At 46.4% G+C, this 18,156-nt stretch overlaps 2 long non-coding RNA genes across 3 annotated transcripts; one reads left to right on the top strand and one right to left on the bottom strand.

The window, feature by feature from the left end:
* Window positions 1–1,080: 1,080 nt before the first annotated feature.
* LOC137411421 (uncharacterized) lies at window positions 1,081–7,158 on the bottom strand. The gene is made up of 3 exons (XR_013621598.1): window positions 7,065–7,158; window positions 6,658–6,809; window positions 1,081–1,263 (listed from the first exon to the last, which is right to left on the bottom strand). It is a non-coding gene; the product is annotated as an uncharacterized LOC137411421 (long non-coding RNA).
* Window positions 7,159–9,123: 1,965 nt separating this feature from the next.
* On the top strand, window positions 9,124–12,320 carry LOC144889111 (uncharacterized). 2 transcript variants are annotated; one of them, XR_013621597.1, is made up of 5 exons: window positions 9,124–9,429; window positions 9,767–9,839; window positions 9,940–9,997; window positions 10,228–10,565; window positions 11,143–12,320. It is a non-coding gene; the product is annotated as an uncharacterized LOC144889111 (long non-coding RNA). The 2 variants fall into 2 exon arrangements; XR_013621596.1 differs by having other exon boundaries at window positions 9,127–9,429; window positions 9,767–9,997.
* The last annotated feature ends 5,836 nt before the right edge of the window (window positions 12,321–18,156 follow it).

The raw sequence follows: 18,156 nt of genomic DNA, 5'->3' as shown, positions 1-18,156 counted from the left end.
CCACTCTAATTCAACGCTGTCTTCAAAGACCTGAGTAGCACCTGGATGCTATCCTAGTTTGAAGGTCATTTCAAGTTTAGGGTGACGTAGCGGTTGATAGGGGAGTGGGAGGATGGTGGGAGTGTGAGAGGTGTGGGTCGGTCATGGGTATGTTAGCTAGGGTGATGGTTGTTGGGAAATGTGAGGGGATGGGGAGGGGGTAAGGTGGTCATGGGTAGTTGTTAGCTTGGGTGTGGTTGAGGGTATGCTTGTGGGGAGATGGTGAGGTGGGTTACGGGGTGTGGGGTGGCTGTGGGTATTGTTAGGCTCGGGTGGTCGGGGTTGAGGGATTGTGGAGGGTGGGAGGGGGGTGTAGGTGGTAGTTGTGGGGTCATGAGTGGGTATTGTGGGGATGTGGTGGGGTGGGAGTGAGTGGGGGTGGCAGTGTGTGGGTAGTAGCGGTGAGGGGGATTTGTGTGGGGATGGGTTGGTGGCGAGGGGAAGTGGGTGTGGGTGTGGTGTGGGTTTGTAGGGAGGTGTGCGGGTGACGTTTGTGTGTTGCGAAATTGAGTCCTATAAGCCCAAGGACACATAGTTGAACTATGAGCATAGCAAGAGCTATATGTACCAAAGGGTAATCAGCAAGAAATTCAAATCAAAGCAGTTGTCAGCAGAATGTCCGATGTCAGAAAAATGTGTTGCACGCTTGGAACAAGATTGCCCGTAGGGTCACCCGTAGGGCGGGTACTCTGCCAGTAATTTTAATGATAACTTTATTTGGTTCCTTATTTAAGACATTTGAGCCTTAAATATAGAGTGCTGCTTACATCAGTGGGATACTTCCAATCAGAACCAATCAGATCAATCTGAGGTGGGATGGGTGAGAGTCCGACTCACAGAGTACCATTCAAAGTTGCTTTCAGTATATTCCTTGTCTTTGAGTTGTGCCAATTACAAGTGAAAACCCTGACTCACACAAGTATGTGGTGGTGCAAGTTAACAGAGCTTGATTGACCACTCTGACTGAATCCCATGCACGTGTAAATCCAAACTTAATATATTCAGGGTCGGATGTTCTGACGATGAGTTCACCTCCTTTTAGCAACTCCTGAAGTTTCGCCACCATCGTCGGTTTTTCTTTTCAGTTAACGGTCCATGTTTGTCAAAATAAAACACAGTAAAAGTAAAATACAGCAGCTTGCCTTTTCGTGTGAACACGAGATGTCCGAGACGTTCTCCATTCCGGAAAAACCTTCGATCAACCAAATACGATCAACAGCGAAACTGCAAATACAGAATCCGCGAATGTTATGGATGGAAACCCTCACATGATTTCCTAATTCACCTTTAAACTCAATCTCTCCATATTTTCATGTTAAACAGCATCATTCCAATCACAAATTAATACAACAACATCAATATAACTTTTTTTCGTAAGGTAAATTCTACGACACTCGTGAGGTAAACTAATCACCTGCCTTCTCTGCTGGGTATGATGTCCGCGGACCACAAGGTTGCGCCTTCCGGACCACTGATGGTCGCGACCCACTGGTTGAGAATCTCTGGTCTTAACGACGTTTTAGAGAAGATTCTCCAACTTTAGTTTTGGATGCAGCAGATGGGACCGACGTTTTTTTCCGTACCAACGCTACATAGATCCCTCATCCATCCATCCATCTACAACCTTTATAAGACCTCCTCATTTAGAGGTCACCTTGGATATACAAGTTAATTATGAAAACTTTCTGCGTGGTTTGTAGTTAAAAGGAAGAATGTGGTTTAACCATCGCTGTATGAAGTTTAGTGATGACGTCATGAAAAACAATAATGAATGAATGAATGAAAATGAATGATCGTTTTAAGGCCATTTTCCCCGCTAGAGAGGGGGTTAGCCTTGCGGACCCCATGACAATCATGGTTCCCTGTTTGAGGCAATGTTTTTATGGCCGGATGCCCTTCCTGACGCCAACCTTTGGTCACGCTCTTACGATGCGCAGGGAGCCGGTGTACCTATAATAAATCAGGGTACTCACCGTGATCATTCATCCCAGCAAGCTGGTACTCAATTTGCTGACCTCGGAAGGATGACAGGCTGAGTCAACCCCCCTGGCGTTAATTCAGCGATCGACCGGGATTCGAACCCAGGATCCTAGGATCCCAAGCCGGCACCCTAACCGCTAAGCCAACACCAGGCTATCATATAGTCATATAAAACAATGCAGTGAATAAAACAAAACAAGTGAAAAACACCTCATTAAATGAACAATGAAACACTTCAACATACATTTAATAAAAACTCGTTTAACTTATCTTCATTCCCGTCATCAACAAACAGAAAATTATTTTTGTCTTTAAATAAACGTTTTACAGATCTTTCTCAGTATTAATAATAAAATGAGAATCTCCGAACAAATCTCTTCAGATGAGATCCAACCCGATCACGTGAACCTTCGTCACAGTTACAGTCCGAGGTTTACAAGATCACCCGGAATTTCTTCAACGTTATTGAATACTTCCTTTTTACGCACATCATTCTTCTTCCAGTTTGTAAGAAGATTGTTTGTGACGTCAGCAAGTTGTGTGTCGCCGCCACATTGCAGTGCGAAAATAAAAGCGAAAATGAAGGCTTTGTAGGGGCTACCGCTGGGTATACACAATCGCCTTGCACCTACCGAGGACGCGGAGCGATCACCATGCCGGGCTCGCCCAGGACGCCCGGGCACGCCCAGGACGCCCGGGCATGCCCGCTCTCGACTTGCCAGGCCTCGTCCAGGACGCCCGGGCATGTCCAGACTCGCCTTTCCAGGTTTCGCCCAGGACGCCCGGGCACGCCCGGTCTCGCCTTTCCCGGGCAAACGCTCCGGGATAATGTGTATATATATTGCTGCCCGATAAACGGGCTTTTCAGAGTACCCGAGTTGATTTGACACAATAAAGAAACTCGGACGAATTCCAGCTTTTTGTCGCGTCCATTCTTCCGCTTTACGTTGGAGCCCAGCTCCTACAGCTTCTTCTTTTCCTTTTGGTTTAAATGGCGTCTTCAGAGCAACGAGACTCGTCAATTTTATAAATTGCAAAACCGATTTGCAGTCTTTAGCTTTGTTGGCTCAGTGTATCTCGAATACCTGACCAGAATCCAGATGATCCCTATTGTATCCTGGAGAAGGACATATACCGAGTATTCCAGTCGATTATACCAGCATTCCTGTCAAAGGACTTCTCATTGCATCACATATATTTATGATAATACATTTATTAAAGAAATATTTTTCCTCATGCGGAGTTGATCATCCATATGAAATTTCGCATTGAAACATTCTGCAGTTTTGGAGAAAAAAATGATTAAATGTTTTCCTTAACTCCAAGATGGCCGCATATTACGTGGCTGATGCCGTCATAGTTCACAAATATATTTGCCACATCAGTAGTTAATCATATGTATGACATTTTGCATTGATCCATTAAGAGGTACTCTGGAAAATATTATGACTTCCGAAAATCGAAGATCTTTCAAGTATATTGGTTTTGGCAATGGTTTTGGCAATTGGCAATGTACAAAAGAGCGCGCACAGCTGTAAGGACGAAGGACGGGAACAGTGGTGAGTTTGAGGTGAAGGTGGGAGTGCATCAGGGGTCGGTACTAAGTCCACTACTATTTGTAGCTGTGATGGAGGTGCTGGCTCAGAACGTAAAGGAGGGTTTACCGTGGGAGTTGTTGTATGCAGATGATCTGGTGTTGATTGCGGAAAGTATGGATGGACTGAAGGAAAAGATGAACACGTGGAAGGAATGTATGGAGACAAAAGGTCTGAAGGTGAATATCGGAAAGACGAAGGTGATGGCAAGTGGTAAAGCATGTGGTGAGGTGGAAAGAACTGGGAAGTGGCCCTGTGCTGTGTGTAGGAAGGGTGTCGGAGTGAACTCCATTCAGTGTACAATGTGCGCTGAGTGGGTTCATCAAAAATGTAGTGGTCTGAGAGGGTCATTAACCAGTGTGGCAGCTACATTCAAATGTAAGGTGTGCACAGAGGGAGCTGCAGATGGCAGAAATGTTGAGTTGGATCTTGGAGACGGTGTGAAGCTGGAAGGTGTGAAAACATTTTGCTACCTCGGAGACATGCTGAATGGAGAAGGTGGATCAGACTCGGCAACGGTTGCTCGAGTGAGATGTGCATGGAAGAAGTTTCGGGAATTGAGTGGCGTGCTGATGATGAGGGGAGTGTCGTTGAAGCTGAAGGGAAAGGTGTATGCTGCATGTGTGAGAAGTGTTATGATTTATGGGAGCGAGACATGGGTAATGAACGTAGAGCAGCAACGAAGGTTGGAAAGGGTGGAAATGCGAATGGTTCGACGGATGTGCGGAGTATCGTTGAGAGAGAGGAAGACAAATGATGAATTGCGAAAGATGATGGGAATAGAGCCTGTGATTGATGCTGTGAAGAGGAACAGGTTGAGATGGTTTGGTCATGTGTTGAGGAAGGATGAAAGTGACTGGTTGAGAAGAGTGATGGAAATGAATGTAGAAGGAAGTAGAAGATGGGGAAGACCGAGAAAGACTTGGCTAAAGATGGTGGAAGAAGAAATGTGGGCAAGGGGGTTAACAAGGAGAGATGCAGAAAATAGGGCAAAATGGAGAAGATTGTCATGGGGACCGCAAGGCTAACCCCCGCTCTAGCAGGGAAAATGGCCTTTAAAATGCATGTTGTTGTTGTTGTTGTTGTTTCAAGTATATTGGTTGGTCTTGTGCATTATTCTGTCTGTCCGTTTGTCTCTCTGTATGTCAGTCGCCTACAGGTCACAATTTTCAACCGATCATCGCCAAACTTCACGAAATGGAAGAATTGGTCATAAGCAAGACGCCTATTGTTTTGGGGTCAAAAGGTCAACAGGTCAACATCGGCAAAAGGTCACCAAGTTTGTTAAATTTCTAAAATCTTCAATTTTCATCCAATTAACTTGAAATTTTAAGTGTATTTGCATATCTGGTCACTGAATTCAAACCCCAACTTGTTTTGAGGTCTGCATAGACCAAAAGATCAACATCTGCCAGATTTATAAAATCCTTAATTTTCATGCGATTGACTTAAAATTTAAAAAAGATTTGCATTCCAGGTCACTGAATTCAACCACCAACTATTTTTGAGGTAAACATTGGCCAAAAGGTCAACATTGGCCAAAAGGTCAACATAAGCCAGATTTCTAAAATCCTCAATTTTCATCCGATTGACTTAAAATTTTAAGAGGATTTGCATATCTGGTCACTGAATTCAACCAAGTATTTTTGAGGTCAACATAGGCCAAAAGCGACCAGAGGCCAAATTTCTAAAATCGTCAATTTTCATCGGATCGACTTGACATTTTAAGAGGATTTTGCATACCAGGTCACTGAATTCAACCACCAAATATTTTTGAGGTCAACATAGGCCAAGTTTCCATAATGCTAAATTTTCATCGGATAGACTTGAAATTTTAAGAGGATTTGCATACCAGGTCACTCAATCCAACCACCAATTATTTTTCAGGTCATCATAGGCCAACAACTTATTTTAGGCTTCGGGATTTCGCAAGTATCGTGCTATGCACAACATATTTATTGTTTAATTTTTTGCTTAATTTCAAGATGGTGGTCAAACCATATGACTGATGACATAATAGTTTGCAAATATTTTTCCCCCCACTAGTATTTTTTTATTTTTTTTTAATATATATACTGAATCGAGGCTCTTGAAAGAGCTAACAACTGCGAGGGAAAGACAGCACAGGGGGACCGCGAGGGAAAGACAGCACAGGGGGACCGCGAGGGAAAGACAGCACAGGGGGACCGCGAGGGAAAGACAGCACAGGGGGACCGCGAGGGAAAGACAGCACAGGGGGACCGTGAGGGAAAGACAGCACAGGGGGACCGCGAGGGAAAGACTGCACAGGGGGACCGTGAGGGAAAGACAGTACAGGGGGACCGCGAGGGAAAGACAGCACAGGGGGACCGTGAGGGAAAGACAGCACAGGGGGACCGCGAGGGAAAGACTGCACAGGGGGACCGTGAGGGAAAGACAGTACAGGGGGACCGTGAGGGAAAGACAGCCCATAGTATGTTCACATATTTCAAGTTTTGTATCGATCTGATAAGCAGTTTCGCATAAGTAGTTTTTTTAAGTTTTATTTTTAACCCAATATGGCCACCAAATCACATGACCCATGACATTTTTTTCGCAAACTTTCATCCCCATACCGAGGTGATCATATTTTTGAAATTTCGCCTTTATCTGTTCAGCGGTTATGGAGAAGATGTTTAAAGCTTATGACGTAATAGGCAATGGCAGCCAGTTTAAGTCAAAATTGCAAAAACAAAATTCATGATGCACCAAGTTAAATTGGTATCTACAACGAGTTAACGTTTCGTGGAGAAAGCGAGAACAGTTTTGTCTGAATCGTCTCCAGAAAATGTGTTACAAGAACAATAGGCTTCCAGTGTGACCCTCATAGGAGGCCTGGTTATCCCGATACCATAACTGGTAACTTGGTACATCTAACAAAAAGAACCAATTCCCATGTACAACGACGCAAAGTTATGTTGTTGTACAATGAAAATTCAGACAACTTATCATAACATACAGTTTCTGAAATAGTGGAGCATGACGCGCCCGTGTCCAGTTCCATAACAATGTCTGTGTGACCTACCGACCGTCACACTGAGTGTAACCGCTGGGGTTCGGCGTATGAAGAAGAGGAGCCGCTAAGGCTCGAATTGTGAAGAAGAAGAAGACCAAGGAAATAGGATGACAGGAAACCTTGGGTCTCGCACAGGCGTTTTATTCGTTGCCTCCGTGAAACTACAACATGAGAAACAAACAGCGAATTACGAACAAATCTCCATTATTGCAGATCGCACATTCGGCTTCAATACAAACATTCATACAGCAGTTTGTCGTTCTGCACGAGAAATCCGCAATGTCGAAATACAAACCGTTTGCAAAGCATTTACCTCACAAAGCGGAAATTGCACATCAAATCGATTTCTTACACTTACAGCTTAAGCAGCGAATGTATTAATATTATGTATCAAAGAAACAAACGAAATTACATACCAACTTTGGATCCTCAGTTAACCTTTTTCAGAGTTCAGTGTTTAACCTCTTCACACCGTTTCATGCGCTCTTCCTCTGCGCGTTCCAGGCTCCAGATCGACACCACATGAAATATCCTAAAGACTCCGCTAGTTAAAATATAAAAGATAGAACTAACTATGAAGCCGAATGGTGTTGGTGGACGTTACAAAACCGAGATACATATTGCTGTTACGAAAAGCACAATGTGAACCACCGATAAAAGCACTACACACAGCCGCTACACCGCCACAACCACCAGTACACCAAAACATTAGACTACCACGAACGAATGTGGTCGGCAGCCATTACACTCAGTGTTAATAATAAATTTAGAATCTTCGAACAAACCTCTTCAGATGAGAGATAATGCGAGACCGATCGTGGTCCACAATGTTTTGAGATGAGACTGATAGTGCATTATGATATGTAAGAAAAAGGGCTGGCGCTCGATTTTTGTGCCAAAAGTGATTTTTTTGCAGTTTTGTCAACTTTAGGGGGTAAATTAAAAGGAAAATTAGGGGTTGAATTTTTTCGCGAACTTTTCGGGGATTTTGGGGGGGCTTTATGGGGGGTGACCCCCAAAAATTGCACAATCTATATCTCGGCTCCTACTAGGTCCTACTAGGATTTTACATTTTGGGGTCATTTATTTCCCTGTGGTGACCTTGAGCCAATGACCTTGACCTCAGATCATCTTGTAAACATCATAATTGAACTCGGCGCCCCCAGAAACCCTATCCTAGACACCAAGATCATGAAGCTAGCATGTCTAGGAGCCGAGATATAGATTTTGCAATTTTTGGGGGTTGCCCCCCCCCCCTAAAAGGCCCCCCAAAATACCCGAAAGGTTCGCGAAAAAATTTAACCCCTAATTTTCTACCCCCAATGCCCCAAAAGTTAGCGAACAAATTCAACCCCTAATTTTTCTGTTAATTTACCCCACAAAGTTGACAAAACTGCAAAAAAATCACTTTTGGCACAAAAATCGAGCGTCATGACTCATGACATATCATAATGCACTAACTCCTCTCTGGCCTTGCCCCCCCCCCTCCCCCCAGCTCTCTCTGGGCTCTGTCCACCAAATATTCCTACAGGTCGCACAAGATCTGCCTGCATCCCTCTTATGGTTAAACTGCCAAAATCAAGACTCTCTGCTCACCTTCACTCCTTCATTCCTCTTTTCTCCCGCCTCTGGAACAAACTCCCTCACTCTCTTCAATCCCACTCCTCCCTCCAGGTCTTTAAAACGGCTGTTCACCACCATCTCTTATCTACCCCAATCCAAAACCTTGATCTTTTCTACCCCGCTAATTTCACCCCAATTCCACTTTTTTGAAATACCAACTTCTGTCTTGGAAGTCCTTGCCTTGGTGTCCTTGTGTTTTATACCTCTCCCCCCCCCCCCCCCCCTTCCCACACCTCCTCCCCCCAAGCCCTCTCCCTTCCACACATCTCCCTGCTCTCAAATGTTGTGTATGTGTGCTTCCCCTTCTCTCCCCATCTTGTCTTCCGCTCCCTCTTTTTATATATTTTGTTTGTCTGGTTGATTTGTTTGTGAAGTAAATGTTAGCTCTTTCGCGAGCCTCGATTCTGTATACAAAAAAAAAAAAAGAAGCTGCTCATTCGCAAGCTGCCGTTTCAGCACCTGGTCCGTGAAATCGCACAGGATTTCAAGAGCGATTTGCGATTCCAGAGCTCCGCGGTGATGGCGCTGCAGGAGGCGAGCGAGGCCTACCTCGTCGGTCTGTTTGAGAACACTAATTTGTGCGCGATTCAGGCCAAACGTGTCACCATCATGCCCAAGGACATCCAGCTGGCACGACGTATCCGCGGGGAGCGACCTTAAGCCGGTCGTCCACGGTGTGCATCACATACCACCCAACGGCTCTTTTCAGAGCCACAACACGTTTCTTGAAAGTGTAATCGCCCATTCACCGGATGGCAGGCTTTGTGATTCCCTGGATGTTGTCACGCAGTACCTTGCGATGACGTTTAGCACCTCCTTTCCGAGACCCTTTACCACGTTCAGACATGACGTGACGATAGCAGTTGAATCCAAAACTGAATAAACTAAACGACGAGGATTCCTGTGTCTAAATGGTGGTGACCGAGGCTTTCTTTTGATGGGAAATCGATATTACCATTTGATCTTTGACCCTTCCACGATTCCTCCGACATTTAATTATTTTCTCTGCGATGTTTCCTTGGTGATTTCTACCACGTCCGCATGTGCTCTTCGAGCCTTTTCCCCTTTGACCTCTATTTCCGCGCATGCGCACGTCGTCCTTTCGCTTTGACATTCTGCAACTGCACTGGTTTTCATGATCCCTTCGCTTTCACTCAAGTAAGCACGGCGTCCTGTCAAATAAGGTTTGAGTTATGCAGTAATTGACGACGATTTAATTCTGAACACAACTTGAACTGCAGAACTTTGACAAATATCAACGCGCGCTCACATCACCGAAGTTAGAAATAAGCTTCAACAGCATCAAGTCATCGTACGATATTTTGATGCCAGTTTGGATTTGATGAAAAGTAAAAACACTTGTTTTGTCCGCCAAACAACTTTAACCTCGTTGAACCCTCGTTGAAAACTTGTCTCTTTCAAATGTCATTTAATTGAGGTTCAAACACAATGAATGCTCGAAGTTTCCACATCATTGCACTACCTTGGACGACAGGTGATGAATTTGAGCAGTCCATTATGAATGAAAACATCGCAACAGTTTCGTTTACAAGGCCGGGATGGAAACGGTACATCACACGAAGCACGACACAAGCTCGATGACTGTGACGTTTGGATTAAAAAAAACCTTCAGAGCATTGCTTAGAGCTGTGTGCTGTTGGTGACCAGGTATTTCACACTGATGCTGGTGCATGCTCAGGTGGCCTCAACATGAGCCTCAGAAAAGGTGATTTGTCTTCTTGTTTGCTTGACTGCCTTGTAAAGATGGCTACAGGTGCACTTTCACAATGTTTTCTCTATAATTTCACAATCAAAATTTTAACGTTTAAGTTGGGTCCAAGAATAGATTTACCTCGTGAAAAACTGAGCCTGAGTGACGAAGCTCCTTGGGGGAAGCCCGAGAATGTATCTGACCGAGTAAGTGATGTTGTGTCTAAGCAGCTCTTCCATCTGCAGTGTCGGCCCGTGGAAGATGGTGAAAGGTGCAGAGGATGGAAAATGTGCTTCTCGCCGTTTGCCAGCATGTGCGTGTACCTGAAAATGCTGTGCGCATTACGCATGGATGTGTCGTCCACGTTAATTACTGAGCTCAAAGTGATGCGAGAAACAAACGGAAACGGAAACCAGGCCTATTGGTAGTTGGTGCTCTATAAATGACTGCTGCTCTGTTTCTATTGCTAATAATCTCTTTTTTTCCTTTCTGTCCCCCACAACCCACCACCATTTTTATTTACCTTCACCCCATCCCTCCTCCCAATAAGCCTCAGCGGGTTGCTCCACAAGAAGAGCCTGACGTATGTTACACACGCACGCCGTTGTGATCTTTTTCTGTTGCAAATTATTGATGAATATTTTGAAAAATGTTTTTGTAAACTTGTTGTGAGACGTACACAAAGGATGAGCTTCTCAAAGCACCATTTTATCTTAAAAGTTTAAATGAAAATTTACCACATTCCTTTTGTTTTTCTTCCAAGTTTTAACTTTGAAGCCATATTTGAAGTGATGAGCCTTAGCTTTTGTCAGCATGAAATCGTGAATTTTTGCCATTTTAGACTTTTTCTATTTTTTTCTTCAAATTTTTCAAATTCAATTTTTTCATTTTTCACCTTTTATTCAAATTTTTCAAATTCCATTAAAAAAAAAAATTTGTCAAATTTGATTTTCTCTTTTTTTTGGACTTTTGTCATTAATTTTGCATGAAATCATGAATTTTTGTCAGCATGACATCACAGGTATGTTGTCACGTGAGCAGTTAAATGTGGCGATTTGTGATCGTTCTGGACTGTTTATTGATAAAGATGATCACTTGTTGATCGTCGACTTTCCAACGAAGTCAGTGACCAACTGTCCACCTTTTCTAACCCTCTTTAGGAAAAGGAAGAAGCTTCAAGCCATAAATCGGAAGGAGCGGAAGGAGATAATTGACGACTTTGCCCACACCACTGTCAACATCACCGGGGAGGATAGATTTTGGAAAAAAAAGAATAGGCCCACCATTGCGTATTCCTTGTTGGAGGGTATATCTAGTTATGTTTGAGGTTCTGTCACTTCAATGCAATTTTTGTGGCCTTCACCCCTTGTCGGTATAAAACCACCTTTAGAGGCCATGCGGGGGTTGGCCTTTTTCGGGAACCGTGGTTGTTGTTGTTTTTCGGTCCCCTTTTTGAAGCAATGTTTTACGGCCGGATGCCCTTCCTGACGCCAACCCTTTTTGCCGCCTTTAACGACAAACAGGGAATTACCAGTGAACTGGTACTCAATTAGCCGACCTCGGAAGGATGACAGGCTGAGTCAACCCCCCTGGCGTTAATTCAGCGATCGACCGGGATTCGAACCCAGGATCCATTGGATCCTAAGCCGGCACCCTAGCCGCTAGCCCAACACCAAGGATATGACACCAGGCGCCTATTCCCGAAATGGAGACAAATAATTATTCGACTTTGCGAAACGGCAGGTGCGAAGAAAGATGAGGGTTTTTAATTATTATTTTTTTTATCCACGATGACATGAGTTGCAGGGATTTGTCGTTTGTTGTTGTTGAAAGCTTTGGGTCTCTCCTTTTCTTCCTTCTTCCAGCTTTGTGGTCATTTTCAATCGCCCCACAACCCTCCTCTCATGAGGGGTTCCTTCTTTGTTTTTGTTTTATCGATGAAAGCTCTTCCGATATCCAGTACATTCATTAATGGAGAGTGGAATTGTGGAACACGATCAAATCGGTTTATTTTGGTAATTGGATACGGCCCATTCAATCGTACTGATTTTTAAAAAGCTGCCCTTGTGTATACCTTTAAACAAAAAAAATGCAAATAAATTGAAGGCCTTTAACCAAAAAGGAATTCTTATTCCAATAGTCATATCCAACTGGACTCTAATGCTCTACGGCATGGAAGGAGCGGTCGGTGGAGAATTGCGTGGAACTGCGTCAAGAACTTGCGTGGAACGGAATGCTCTACATCTTGTGCCGGTGCTGATGGTTGGCTCCGTTTTCTTTTATCACAAGCCGGTTTTTTGTTTTTTTGAGATCGGACCATAAACCTATCATCAACATTTTCCTTTTCCTCTGTGTTTTTTTTTATGGGACTGTTGTCGTTGGCAATATCAAATGTGCTTGGGGCTATGATAAGGGCAGCACACATGCACAGCTTTTGGTTTGGTCTACGCTTTAGACTTTGGTCTCTTCTTCCTCTTCTTCTTTTTCTTTGTCAAACCAAAACAAGTTGCTCCATATGCACTTTGGCGTGAGAACCACAAATCATACCTACCTCTGTTTCCTCTCATATCAATTTATAGATTTCTACTGGTCTTTTTAAGTGTTCTTATAGTCATAATTTACAGAAGGATGGAAGGACCAGAAGACACAGTGCAATTTCTAGCTTATACAGACTTACTTATACCCCAAGACAACATAAAAGACGGACGACAATCAGACTTACACGGGGGGATGAAGGCAGGAACGAATGGCTGGAAGGAGAGGAAGGTTCAGCTGGACGCAGTAGGACAGCCGGGCCGGGAGCGAGCAGCCGCCGACTCTCCACCCTCGGGTCCACACCGCCGGGATGTTCGCAGCAGCGCGTCGGAGCTTGATGTGGCAAGGCTGGTTGGAAACAGCGTCTCCCTCACTCGTACTCCCGCAGGTTGCACGTTTCTCTTTACCAACTCAAGCGCCTTCCTGACAGAAACTGCCTTCGTGCTCCCTCGCTCGTCTGGCTCCCTCCCTCATCTGCTGCCTCAATCGTCTGCTCGTGGGGCTCTCCCGTGACGGGTTATATATGCCACACCCATGAATCTTCACGAACCTCCCCGGTCATTCTTTTCTCCGCCCTCTCAAGCCAAACCCCTCATCCTTGGTTGGTTGATCGGGGCTGGCTCACTCCTCCCTCCGATGACGAGGGCGGAGACACGCCTTTCTTCTCCGAACCGACCACGTGTTCAATGGAGTTTGGGGTGAAGAAAAGCGCCAATGCACTGAGAGGATTGGGGGAGACTTGAAAAGGGATTCTGTCTTATCTGATTCGGTGCAATGCAGTGTCAATTAATGGGAAACAGAGCCTTAAGCTAATACACAGAATAAGGAAATAACTATTTAGAAGGGTATATGATTTGCTACGTGTATGTATATGGACTAACTAAGAGGACGACCTTTGACCTTTACACACAAAACAGAGATATTTACAAGGAATCATTACACTACTTCGAGGGTGATATTTACAACAAGATTCAAATCCACAACACTGCACCCTCATCCTCTAGGCACGTGCTCGGGCCTATAAAACTTTAACTTAGTGTGACACGTAGGTGTAGTTCCCTCTACATTTAACCTGACCCTGAGTGTGACAGTTTTAAAACACAAATAAGTATGTCCCCCTGCTGCATTACACCCTGCCTAACAGATTTACGCCCACAGCTAACCGAATTGCAGAATTGTCTTCAAACTAAACATGAACGGTGGGGAGCATTGTTTACAAATGACGCTAATTGTATTTACACAACGCAACCCAGGACCTGCGATTGTTCCTTTTGGGGGGGGGGGGCGAGACAGCCTGCGCTGCATCGACACGCCAGCACCCATAATCACCGAAGCACCATAAACGCACCATAAACGCACCTGAGTGCACAGTCACCACAGTTCATAATAACAAACAAACCCCTGTTGCTGGTCTTGCTCTTCGGCTCCCTCTGCTGGCCATTATTCTTCCTGATGTTGTCAACTTCATCTTCTTGCTGGCGGCCTATTTGGACATAAAAAGTGCACAAAATGTGTCCGTTTATTTATGGCCCACAGGGGCCGAATATGAGTGGTTCACCTGTGGGCTTGGTGCCACCTCACCGGGTCTGCAAGCAAGATCTTGGGCCATCGTGGCCGGTTCCAGCAGAGGGGCCATGCCCCAACCCGTGGGGTCCATGAGTGGTGCTCAGCCACAGACATGTGGTCCATAAGTGGTGCATCAATGCAGACAGCTGGTTGCGGGGGTTCTGGCACACAATGGCGGACTCTCGCACGCTCCCCTCGGTGCCCAGAGAGCATGATCCATGGGTCGGGGAAGGAAGACAGAGAGGGCAGGTTAGCGAGGGGTAAGGTCACAAGGGTACACATCAATAAAGGCAATGCAAGGTGAGGTGCGTCTGGAGACTGAGCGGAGAAAAGCTCGTCCCTACTGTACGTCACCCCCCCTGTTACCTGTTCTACCCTTGCCCCTTACCCCCGTATGTAGAAAAATCTACACCCTTACCAATTCATCACTACTGTCTCGTCTTCCCCATATTTCCCGTAATACCAAATTCGTCACCACAATCCCTCTAATCCAAAATTTGCCATCACCAATTCATCATCAATCCTCATAAGGAGGGAGAGATGGAACATCAGTACAATGTCACACCCACGTCATGATGCGTCTCACAATCCAAACATTTGCACAGAAAAAAAATAACCACATGGCATGGTGTGGCGTTCTGTCACCTCAGGTGAGTGGATGTCGATGGTGCAAGGAGATTTCCATCCTATCTACCTTCTAAATGACATTAACACACTTTACACTACCCGGGGTCTCTCCCTGCCAATCCATTGGCAATCTTACTCTATGCGGTTTTAAGAACCAAATTCCCATTGACCATTGACCATTGACCATTGACCAAATTCCCATTGTGGTGCTTCATCAATTTGGGGTCTCACTCCCCCGATTCAACTCCCTGTGCCTTTGCACAATTTCAGGACGGGGTCATGTGGCTCTCCCAGCAGGTCTACCCACCTGCACACCTCCACCACTGCAGTTGTCTCCGAGCTTACCTGCTCCTTACCCTAACCTATCTAACTGGGGAAGGCCCTCTGGCGCTCTCCCCACTCGGTGCCCTCTGGCACTGGGCTACCCGGGTCCGTCCTCCGGATCCTCGGGCCCCATCCACGGCTCCCAGAGCCCACCTGCAGCCTCACCTGGCCGACATCCTCACAGTGGTGGAGTGCCCATTTAACTACACACTAACAGGCCACACGCCCAGCCATTTCCACGTCACTAATGCACCCATCCAAACACCATTCTACCACACGCACCACAGATGCCAATATCCAACCACAATTTACCTACTCCCTCTACCTAACTTTTAAACTACCCTCCCCGGGTATTCGTGATGGGGTCCATCCTCCCCATACACACCTTCGCACCATCCACTCCACAGTTTCCACCATACTCACTCCACACCATCCATTCCATACTCCATATATTCCATACCATTTATTCCATTCAACCATGCTCACCTGTATTTGCACACCTGTGCCATCACACCTGGTGCTTCCTGCACCCTCCTTCCTCCCAGGACAATTTGCTCAACACAACACGCAATCACCATTACTCAGTCATACACTGCTCCATACACCTGTTCACTTGCTCAATACAACTCACAACCACAATTATTCCTCACACACTTTTACACACGCATGGCATCATCTGACCTACCTGGTTTCCCTCTAACTTGGTGCTCCCCGTCTTCCCTTTAAACTAAGCACATCCCACGTTGTTATCAACCATTCTAACCTCTCTATGTCCCCGACTACCTGTCCAATGTTGCGACTTAAATCTACAGTTACCTATGGTCATCTTCTCTAGATCCCTATCATTTTATCCTAACCCTCCCTCGGCGAGCTTCCACTGCCATAAACCCCATAGCTATTGCTCATGTGCCCCGTTGTGAGGGATGGTGGATTTGCCATCCCACCACATCGGGCATCTTCCACTAGAAATTTTGCTCATCAAATTCCAGCCAATCAAAAATTTTCCAATCACTGCCAATCCTTCTACCAATCATTTGCCAATCATCAAATTTTGCTTTTCAAATTCACTACTGCTACCACCCTCACACGTCTACTCACTTGAGCCTCTCGGTGCGTCAATTCATTTTCAAAGCCTGGCTTCGCGAAGCCAAGCAATGAATGCAGGTGGTCTGTTGCCGGGGGTGGGGTCCGTCCGGCAGTCGGTGCAGGGAAGGAGGTTTACTCGGGCCGGGATCGCACGCACCATCTCGGCACGGAACCGTCCGATGCCCCCATCTCGGCCGGCTGGAATGCCGCGACCACAAGTGGTCGCCGTGCCGACCTTTTCCCCCAGTCCTCGAACCGGGCCGCCTGCTCCGCTTAGCGGAGCACGGACGTGACCGTTTAGAGCGAGGCCCTGCGTGGATCGCGTACGGCGGTTCTTTCGAAACCGCCGTGGTTACGATCCCTGCTGGTTCCTGCTGCGCACAAAGCCCGGCACGAACCGAGGGCTCGCTTCGGCTACAAGTCGATCTAACCGCTGCTCCGTTTAACATCGATGCTCCACTTGCATGCTCACACCCCATGTTCCGTTCCTTGCTCACACATCCAGCTGTCTCCATGCTCTCCGTCATTGCACCTTCTCTTACACACCCCCCAGGTACACTCATAGACTTCGTCACACACCTGACCACCGCAGACCTTGGCACACACTCGTCGTTTGTACACCTCACCAACACACCTCTTCGCGCCCCCTCCTCGGTCACATCCTCTGTGACAACCACGGGTGTGCACTCACCTGCACACCCAATCACGTGCTTCACTACCAACTCAAGTGTGCATTCCCACATGCGCTGGACCAATCCAGGTGTGCATCCTTCCATTCCGGGTGTACATTTTCTCGCACCTGCCACAACCAACTCGTGCTCCATGTCCCTCTCACTACTCTCACCACCACACTCGCGCATCCACCCTTACTCTCGACAGCGCACTCTGTAATCATGCACCCGTCCGTTGCACACCTTTCTGTTGCATCCTCTTGTGCACACTCCCCCATTACATCCTCTGTAACACTCACCACAGGTGTGCACTCTTTCGTTACATCCCCTGTCACACTCCCCATCACGCGCTTCCATGTGCCCCCCCCCCCCGCACACGCGCCACGACCAACTCACTCTCGACAGCACACTCACTCCTTGGCGCGCACTTTTTCCTCACACACCCTATAGTCGGACATCCTCGCACACCTCCTACTTCACACTCTGGACCAGTCGCACACCTTACCAGCGGCCTCTCACGAACACCCGGGTCTAAACCAACACCCAAGCCGACTGAATCTCCCCTCACACCATATACATTTCCGAGTATATCGCCACTCACCTCGGCACCTCGTCTCCGCTCCTCCTCCGCCACCTGCAAACTCTTTATTTGGTTAGTCAGCACATCATCACGGTTTGAGCACAGACCTTGCACCAATTCCATCACCTCCTCCTTTATCTCTCTCTTAGTTTCCCTCCGTCTCTTCTTAATTTCACTCACCTCCTCTTCCACATTCTCTAATTTTTGCTTCACCTCTTTCATTTCCCGGTGCGCCCCCTCAATTTCGTCCTCGAAGGTCACCTTGATCGTTTCTATGTGCGTCCTCACCTCCCGTTCTTTAGTCTCCATTGCCTCCGTTACCTCGTCCAACCTCTTTGCCAACCCCTCATGTACCATCTGACATTCCCTCTTTGTCGCTATGAGTTCTTTCTTTATCTCCTTCTGCATCGCCTTTAACCCCCCGATTATCGCAGTGTTCTTTTCCACTTGCTCCACTAATTCCTTTTGTCCCACCGTCAGCTGTTCTACTCCCCTCGTCAGATCCTCTATGCCCCCCTGTAACCTAGCCGTACTATTTCTCACCTCTTTCTCCATATGCTCCTCACCTCGCTTTACCTCCTCGCGTACCCCCGAGACCTCCTCGCTCACACCTCGTCTGATCTCCTCCCCCATTTCTCCCATCTCCTTGGTAGATGCTGCCCTCATCTGTTCCAAATCATTCCTCTGGGCATCCAGTTTGGTTTACAACCCGATTTTCACCTCCTCTATCTGATCTCCCATCTGTTTAATTTCCCGGGCGGATTGCTCCCCTATTTCCCTCAATT

This window comes from Myxine glutinosa, unplaced genomic scaffold, assembly GCF_964187855.1.
Source record: "Myxine glutinosa unplaced genomic scaffold, kmMyxGlut1.1 SCAFFOLD_847, whole genome shotgun sequence".
NCBI classification, from domain to species: Eukaryota; Metazoa; Chordata; class Myxini; order Myxiniformes; family Myxinidae; genus Myxine; species Myxine glutinosa.
The sequence above is the reverse complement of the archived record's forward strand: the minus strand, read 5'-3'. Positions and strand labels throughout refer to the sequence as shown.